This window comes from Hyperolius riggenbachi, chromosome 5 (genome assembly GCF_040937935.1).
Source record: "Hyperolius riggenbachi isolate aHypRig1 chromosome 5, aHypRig1.pri, whole genome shotgun sequence".
Classification (NCBI taxonomy): domain Eukaryota; kingdom Metazoa; phylum Chordata; class Amphibia; order Anura; family Hyperoliidae; genus Hyperolius; species Hyperolius riggenbachi.
In genome coordinates, this window is record NC_090650.1 from 345726185 (window position 1) to 345735554 (window position 9370).

The following is a 9370-nucleotide window of genomic DNA, read 5'->3' on the forward strand; positions in this document are numbered from 1 at the left end:
GCTAAATACTATATTGATTCAGGAACAAAAGGCACGAGCGAATGAGCCAGTATTACTGATGAGTGTAGTATTTGGAATAAATAGATTTTAAATGCACTCAATAAGAGAGTCTTATGTCTGAGAATAACTAGTAAGATATATCATAGATGGTGATGGATCCTACTAGCAGAGACACAGAAATTATGTATTGCCTACATGGCAAGTATGTACTTGCTGCGAGATGGGACATACCTATAACTCATGGGCACCCAGCAAATATAGCATGGTGCCGCCTCCCTAGGTCCCAACTTTCCTTCCCCATGTGATAACAGCTACCCTCTCCTTCCCGCAAGTGTGTCCTGTAAAACACTCTGCATACCCCCCCCCCCCCCACACACACACACACACAAGCACACACAGGCACCTCTACCACACGATGCAGAGTTGCTGCACAGCTGAGCATTACATTTAGCTGTTCAGCTTTGCTCCCAACAATCTCCTGTGTTCCCCCCCCCCTCCTAGCAGCCGCCGCCCTGCCTAGGTCGCAGTTACTGCACTTGCGCAAGTGCGTGGCAGCACCACTCGTGATCGGGCTTACATGGCCGGGAGCCTTGTGCGTAGACGCGGTACTTCTGTGCCTGCACAGAATGCTCCTGGCTACGTGAGCTTGAGGGGCGAGGACAAACACTCATGCATGCGCACTAGCCACCAACCTGGCCGGGTTGGCAGCTGCTACAGAGGGGACCCCGGGAGACCGTCTGGAAGCGGAGCTGTGATGAGGGACACATATGCTGCCAGGGGCTGGAGAAAGCCCCAGGTAAGTAAAGCTGGTTTCTTTGTTTTTGTCTGATGTTTCCTTAAATACTGGGTTCCATAGCTCCTCCAAGGTTAATATATTTCAGTTGCTGTATCTTAACATATAATACAGAGTTTATAGTATGTCTATAGTGTGGGATGTAGTACTGTATTAGCTGGGCTTATTTTAACATTGATTCTCAAGCAACCAGAAAGCACACTTATCCAGCATTGGCCAATCCCCATCAGTGACGGATAACTGAGACTCTGTACTCTGTAAAAATACTACTGTATGTTTGATAAAAGGGGATTTTTCCCTTTAATGGCAACATTTTAATCACATTACTTTTTTAATTTGCATTTCATGAGAACACAATCATCATAACTTCCATTCCTGTTGAAACTTTTCTCTGTTTCCTGAAGGTCTGTGATGGAAACGTCACCCCTTTCTGTACATCATCTCAGCAGAGAGCCCCCACTCTGACCTGGTTGGATATAAAGCAAAGCTGGAGTTAAAAATCAACAATCTGTACACCGGTACATCCTGTGAGATGGAGAGCCGTGAAGTCACTTTAGTTAATGGAGGTCAGTCTAGCTTTGTGTTATTAGTGTTGCTGGGGTATGTGAACTGCATGGAGGAGAGCACACTGCGCTGTGACATGTGGTTCTCATTAGATGTGTAACGCATTCACACAGTAACCAGAGACAGCAATATTACAATTTTACATGAGAAACGGTTTCCACAGGCGGAGATAAAAATCAAACTACACAAATCCCGCTTTGAACTTGCTTCCGGATCAGCTCTGAAATGTGACAGGGTTCGTTATTCTTTCTCCACGTTGCCTGTAAAGTAATGAAGTCCTATAGTTTAAAAAGTCTTCAGTGGAGGACCTGTGGAAATAGGGAGACCTGTCTGAGCATCCTGTATGTGACCTCTTCCAGCTACCACTTCCTGCAGCTAGTAAAGCAAATTCTGATGCTGTCCGTTAGAGATGGGAAGTTCGGATCTTTTCAATGATCCGGATGATTCGAATCGGATCATTGAAAAGATCTGGATCTTTGATCCGAATCTCTGATCATTTTACTATCGAAGCATTCGGGGGTGAAATGAATAGCAGGACAGGTCTTTCCCTGCTGTGGACAGGAGAAGGGGAGGAGGGTGGACACACAGAGAAGGGGAGAAGATGGACAGAGGGCAGGGAGTGGACAGAGAAGGGAGAAGGGACGAGCAGAGAGCAGAAATGTTTGCTTGCACACAATACCCACTAGGGTTGCCACCTTTTGGGTAAAAAAATACCGGCTTGGGGGTGTGGCCTGGTGGGTATGGCCTAAAAGTGGGTGTGGCCTGTTATGCCCTTTTTTACAAAATTGCTCAAGATGACTGCCAAAATTGAACAGGAAGAAGAGGGCATGATTACAACAGATTATGGTTGATAATAGGCAGAACATTAAAATATAGAGGCCTATCCATGGTATCCCATAGATGTGACTCCCAGCCTGTGAAGAGAGAGTAAAAGGTCCTATCTATCGTACAGCCAGCCATTATTTTTGCGTATTTATATAGCACTGACATCTTCTGCAGCACATTACAGAGTACATAGTCATGTCTAGTCATGTCACTGACTGTCCTCAGAGGAGCCCACAACCTCCAATAGTCAGTCTAATGTCCAACCATATTATTATTATTATTATTATGTATTTATATAGCACTGACATCTTCCACAGCACTTTACAGAGCACATAGTCATGTAATTAACTGTCCTCAGAGGAGCTCACACTCTAATCCTACCATAGTCATACTCCAAATGTCCTACCATATTATTATTATGTATTGAGCGCATAGTCATGTCACTGACTGTCCTCACAGGAGCTCACAACCTAATCTTACCATAGTCAAAGTCTAATTTCCTCCCATATTATTATTATATTTTTACTGTATACAGCACTGACATCTCCTGCAGCACTGTACAGAGCACACAGTCATGTCACTGGCTGTCCTTAGGTGCTCACAACCTAATCTCAACTCTACCGTAGACCAGGCTTGGTCTCGCGAGTAACCATGAGTGGTTACTCATGATTTAAATGAGGATTAATTGCTGCAGGTGTGCGGCAGGGATATAAGGTGTTAATTACCTATAATTCCACCCTGTGCCTCAAGAAAGCTGCATGCGTCCTATTGGTCGCGTTGCAAGCCTCACTACAGGCATTTCCTCCTTCAAGCCGGAAGGAGGAAGTGCCCATAGTGAGGCTTGCAATGCATCCAATAAGACGCATGCAGCCTGTTTGGAACGCAGGGCGGAAGGCGGAATTATAGGTAATTAACACCTTATATCCCCGCCGCACACCTGCAGAAATTAATCCTCATTTGAATCACAAGTAACCATTCGTGGTTACTCGTGAGAGCAAACCTGCCGTAGACACAGTATAATGTTACCATCAAGCTTAGAGGAATTGTGAGGTAGAAGACCGCTGGAGAAGACCAGAGCTGCAGCGAGGGACACAGACACAGACTGGAAGTAACCCCAGGTAAGTAAAAAAAAAAAAAGCTTAGTTCACCGAGCAACTCAGGTTCAAATGTAGATAGTTACCTAAAGAGGGGAAGCCTCAGGATCGTATTAAGGCTTCCCTCGCTGCTCTGATGTCCCCCGTCGCTGAGCACAGCCCTCCTGGAAGATTACCAACAACGCATTGTCACTAATCCTATCGGGGCCCCGCAGCACATCTCCCTGGATCATGGCCACGCGAGCCAGCTCGCACATGCGCAGTAAGTCGGAGCCTCAGACGCCGTGCTACTGCGCAATTTTGGACAGGCTTGTGCGGCCACGATCCAGGAAGATGTGCTGCGCAGCCCCGATGTGGGGGCGTCTGCGCTCAGCAATGGGGACCTTTAGACCACCCAGAGAGGAGCCACAATAGGATGCTGAGGCTTTCCTCTCTACAGGTTAGGAACTTACTTTTAATTACTTTAAATAACTTTGGCAATATGCACCTAGGAGGGCAGGGTTACATTGCTCTCTCTCAAACAGCCTCAATCTCTCTCCACAGCTCAGGGAAGTATTTTCTATTCCTATAATGCAACAATGACACATTTCTGCTAATATAGAACACACAATGATGTCATTAGTGCAATATAGAAATGGCTGTGTTTCCCTGAACTGTATAACAGCAGCACTGGCATTAACCTTGTCTTTCCCTTCTCCAGTCTGAGGCTCGTCTGCTCACCTCTGACATTCCTGACTCCTTGTGACACCGTATCCACCATCTCACCGACCTCCACTGTCCCCCTAATGTAAAATGCCCTCCCAGTGCCCGGTGCAGTACATTTTACTTGTCGTCACTGGCTTCATACATGCGCCCCATGTGGTAGCCCATGTAATGCCTGACAACCAGGTGGGGCACCTGTATGTAGACAGAGCCCAAAGCCAGTGACAGACAAGTAAAGTATACAGCACTAGGGGGAACATTTTACATTAGGGAGGACAGCGCGTTCCGTTGTGTTCGACCCGATATTGCACGCCGTTACCGCCATGTACCCGATCAAGCAAGTTTACATGTAACCAATTTCCAGAAACCCGAAATTTTGTTGCATCGTCAATCAAGCATGCTCTTAGTGGGGGAGGAAAAGAACTGCCTGATAAGAGAGACAGGGCTGCATGAATATAGGGGAACTGTTAGAAGCCAGCCAGCTGCAGTGTAAACCTATATACAATTGTAGGAGCAGCAAGTCATCCGCAGCACTGTATATAATATAACACAGGGGTACATCAGACCTTTGCACACTATTAAATACAAGTAAGAAAACCTACTCCATTATCATTGCTCAGCAATCATTCAATTAGTGCCTCCCCCTCCCTCGCTGGTCACTCGCTCTCCACAATAGCTCAGGACCAGGCAGCTAAAGTAAACAATATGCCAGCAAACTTTTCACACACTCTCTACCTCCTCCATTTTTACAGGGGTCAGCAGCATCTCCTCCACACTCACTAGCTAGAAGCCAGCCATCTCTCTCTTCCTGCTCGGGCCGTCACACATGTACACACACAGCAGTGACAGACAGCACCTCTCGTATAGCAGCAGCATCTCCTTCTCCTCCTGGCAGTCACAGCGCAGCTCCCCACGTGACTGTATCTCTCTCAGTCTGGGGGAGGAGGAGGGGGAGATGCAGCACATTCCTCTGCGCACTGAAGTCAATCAATGTAATCAGCTCCACAGTCCGCAGTGACAGGGAGCTGTGCAATCACCAAGGAGGAAGGGAGAGAGCAGGCTGTAGCCTCATCTAAGGTTAGAAAAGTATTGTTATAACAGACCTGGCGTCTCCCCCTCTGTGGAATAGTCCAAATTACCGGGCAGATACATTGCCGGTAAAAACATTTTTCCGGCAGCGGCTTTTGAACTGATTTAACGGCTGTACCGGTGAGTTTCCGGCCAGGTGGCAACCCTAATACCCACATGCTGCAATCATATGCTTTACATGTATTTCACCTATATGCTCATCTGTGTACTTTGAATGCAAACGTCGCACAGTGAAAGAAAGCATTCCCCAAAGCATTCCAAGAAGTGAAGTGCAGCTGTTTAGAGCAGTGCAGGAGGATCATATTGCCCTGCAATCACAGTGCCTGCAAAGTTACTGAGCTGTGCTGAGCTGAGCCAAAATCTTCCAATGTGTTCACTGTGCACAACTACGGAACAGACAGCCTATAATCAGCAGCACGTTATAGCCAGTATGTGTGCTCTACACATATCTGGCAGTGGCACCCATGTCCCCTCTCTCTCATCTACCTGTCTCCCTGCAAGGCTGGCTCCCATCCAACAGAGCGATCTATCTCAGCTCTGCTTCCAGGACCCCGCTGCCCGCTGAGAGGGGGAGTGTCGCTCCTGGCCCCGCCCCTTTTGCGATCCGAATCACTCATTTTGATGATTCGGATGATTCGACTCACAAAATAGATTCGGATCAAAGATCCGAATCGTTCATGATCCGGACAACACTACTGTCCGTAGCAAGATACAGTTTAAATTACACAGTTAATGGGGTATCCACAGAACAATGAGCAGGGCCTGTTTTTATGTTCTAGAAATGTTTCAATAACTGTTACTGCAAACATCTTCTGCTCTAAAGCAAGGCCGGACTCATTTAAGAAACATTGAAGGGTATGAGTAAGCCACTCTGATGTTTAACAGGCTTCCCCTCCATGGCTCGTGTGGCTGATAAGAAGAGGCTATTGGCTCAGACAGTATTTCATACATAAAATGCCTATGGGCATAATAGTGATATAAATAGATTTTCTTGCTTTCCTCCACAAATAGGATCTTGCTGGATTCTATTGGTCAAATCATCAAAACAGAGAGCCCTGCGGTCTTCTGAACCCAGATGCACTCTACATTAAGAGTCACATGAATTCCAGGCATTACCCAGGCATCGACCCGATAGGACTGCCATGCTTTTTTCCTGCAGTGAGAAAGATGTGAACAGAAAGTTTTGAGTGGATGAAGGCGCCGGATGAAATTATAAACAATGATTAACCCTCTGCACTCAAAACACACTCGCAGCAAGCTGGATCACTATCAAAATAACTAGGTTGCAAAATTACACTTGGTTTCAAAAATGGAGGATCTTAGGACTGCATGCGACATTCTGTACTAGACCATTTCACCAGCATTGAGATTACCTCCATAGAAATGGTCCCGACTCTTAACTATACCAGTTGACTCAGCAACCAAACATGCCAGGCTCTTCAACCTGAGATGCACGCTGGGGCATTAAATCAATCTTATATCTCCAGGAAGTGACAAACTGTACTACTCACACCATTAAATACGTGGGCTATGTTGGCATAGGAGCAAGAGCCTGCAGCCTGATCACCATAGCTGCTGAAACATATTCACAAGCAAGGTAGACAAGACACAGAGCATTTATATTGTGCTTTTCTCTTGGCGGACTGAAAGTGTTTCAGGACTGCAGCCAATAGGGCACACTCCATGGGCAAGCAGGATCATTAGGGATCCATGCCTAAAAACTCCTTACTGTTATAGTACTGGTCAAAGGCTGAAATTCTACAACAAAGGTAATAGCCTTACCAGTAATCTATCCATCTTATTCTGCTGGAACTTGGATTTTAAGGGAAATGCAGGTGCTAAGGGGAGTGGTCAAATTACACACAGCCCATCTTGTGCCGTTTGCTGTTTGTCGCTCCCTGAAGTCCCAGCAAGATGAGCATGGCTACCCTTGCATGTGTACATGATGAAATGATGATGTGCTGTGTGTCCTTTAGAGCAGAGTTCCCCAACCCTGTCCTCAAGGCAGTTTATGTTTTGCAGAAAACCACACACATTCACAGGTGAGGTAATTAGTGTCTCAGCAGAGCTGATTAACTACCTCTGTGGATTTCCACAAAACATGCACTGTTGGTGGGCCTTGAGGACAGGGTTGGGGAACACTGCTTTAGAGCACAAGAAAACCACTGAAAAGAAGCCCACTTCTTCTGACTGATAAGATTGGATGTTTGGCCAAACTGTTGATGAAGCCAACAATACCATGTAAAGTAATCCAAAGTAGAGGCCTGTGCTGGTCTACTTTTCAAGACCCGCACCTGTCCCGCAGCCCCACTTTCCGCACCCGACCAGCTTTCTGGGCATTCCGATACCCACATCCGACCCGCAAACGTCTGTGCCCGCTACCCAACCCGCAACCGCTTTTCGTTTGACTAATGCAGCCATGCAGAGCGGGCAGCAGAGTGCTGTTATAGTTACCTATCTGGACGGTTGGATCAGTTTGTCTTTTCCTCTCCTCCTCCTGCACTCCCAACATCCTCTTCTGGCCTCCGGTCACATGATATGACATGTGATAGTAACTCAGAGGATGGTAACAGCATTGCAGCGCCACACAGTGGTGGGAGAGGGGCGATGGAAGAGTCAAAACAAAAAAACGGCACCCAAAGCTGACCTGCATTTTGGGTAACCCGTGGGTATCTGTGGTACCCGACCCGATGCAGGCCTCTAATCCAGAGTGCGTCAACAAAAATTTATATATAGTGGAAAAAGAAAAGAATCTTTATTCTGCTGATACTTATCCTTGAAAAACAGGATAATCCATGGGACTGAAAATGTAGTGAAAAAGTATAGTTGTTCAGCAAAACGGGAATTGAAGAAGCTTTCCATGGTTCTAAATATATTATATTTATTATATTTCCTACCGACTCATATATCAGCTGTCGGAAGTGGGTGTTTGTGCCTTGAAAAATGCAGGAGAATTTGCAGAAAATGTTGACCGCAGTGGCGTAGCTAAGGAGCTGTGCGCCCCAATGCAAGTTTTACGATGGGGCCTCCCAAGCACTCTATACATAACAAGTGATACGGAGCACCACAACCTGCCAATGGCAATTACAGTGTCAGAGGTGCAAGAAGGGGATGGGGAACAGTTTGTTAATGATTACCACTATTCAAAGTATCGATAGAAGTGATTATTATGAGCACTGAACCCATAGAGAGCTAATACTGCAGTTGAGGGAGGGCCCTTGTAGGTCAACGACCGATGCGGTCGCTACCTCTGCAACCCCTATTGCTACGCCCCTGGTTGACTGGGTTTATGCTACCTTCATAAGGCTTGTGTTACATGCAGTGACGATGTTGGTTTTATAATATGCCTGCCGTGTAGGTGCTGCTTTATAACGCATGCTACGTGAATTGCATATCACAGATTATAAAAGTAAACCAGTTTTTTTTTTCCTGCAGTTTGTCCTGGTTTCTAATAACTGTAGGAGCTGCTTCCCCTTCCCTCTGCCCTTATTTATCCAGGGGAAGGTGTGAATGTAATAATGTGTCACTCTCTAAACAGTTTGGAGTAAATTGTCCTTTCTCCCCACCCCCCTGCTCATAAAAGCTTTTGTTTGCAAATTGCTACTGCTAATTACAGCAGTCCTTTTCTGGGAACGGCAGGCCGCGAAAGTAGAGCAATAAAAGTCTTTAACAAACATTCAAATGTAAAAAGAAGAAGTATTATTTTTTTTTGTAATGAGACACATTGTTAATATGCATTTTTAATGTACTATTGAGATGCCCTTGGTGCTTAAAATGGTGCTCGGTTCACTTTAATGAATATACTCCTATATATATAAAACTACAAAATGGAGCTACAATAAAAAGTAGAACTTCAAACCTCGATATTGTTTAAACTTTGCCATGTTTTGCCCTGCTTTCTTTGTGTGCCTTTAGTTCTGTTTTGGATTGATAAGCAAGCACTCGCAGTCTAGGCTAATAAAATTGACCGAGCTAATCCCTGGGATGAATGGATCACCTTCGCTTTTCTATTGTGTCAGCCCTTCAGAAATGTATTCTCTTGTGAAGACCTAGGTTAGCTACTTTTAAATCCCCTGCAATGAAAAAATAGCCACCTTGCCGGCTTGTATTTATTTATATGATGTAATGTAATTGACTGGTATTGATTATTCCACATCCCAAAGTGGTAGCTCATATTTTTCTTCACAATGCTGAAAAAATTATATGGTTTTCAACCTGCTGAATTTGAGTTTTCGTTTGTTTTTAATCCTCATCCCTCCTACACATTTCACTGACTCAAATAAAATGAAAGTGCTCTTCTGAA

At 45.4% G+C, this 9370-nt stretch overlaps 1 long non-coding RNA gene across 1 annotated transcript; it reads right to left on the minus strand.

Moving 5' to 3' along the window:
* Positions 1 to 1069: 1069 nt before the first annotated feature.
* On the minus strand, positions 1070 to 4858 carry LOC137517756 (uncharacterized). The gene is made up of 2 exons (XR_011020657.1): positions 4759 to 4858; positions 1070 to 1259 (listed from the first exon to the last, which is right to left on the minus strand). It is a non-coding gene; the product is annotated as an uncharacterized lncRNA (long non-coding RNA).
* Positions 4859 to 9370: the final 4512 nt, after the last annotated feature.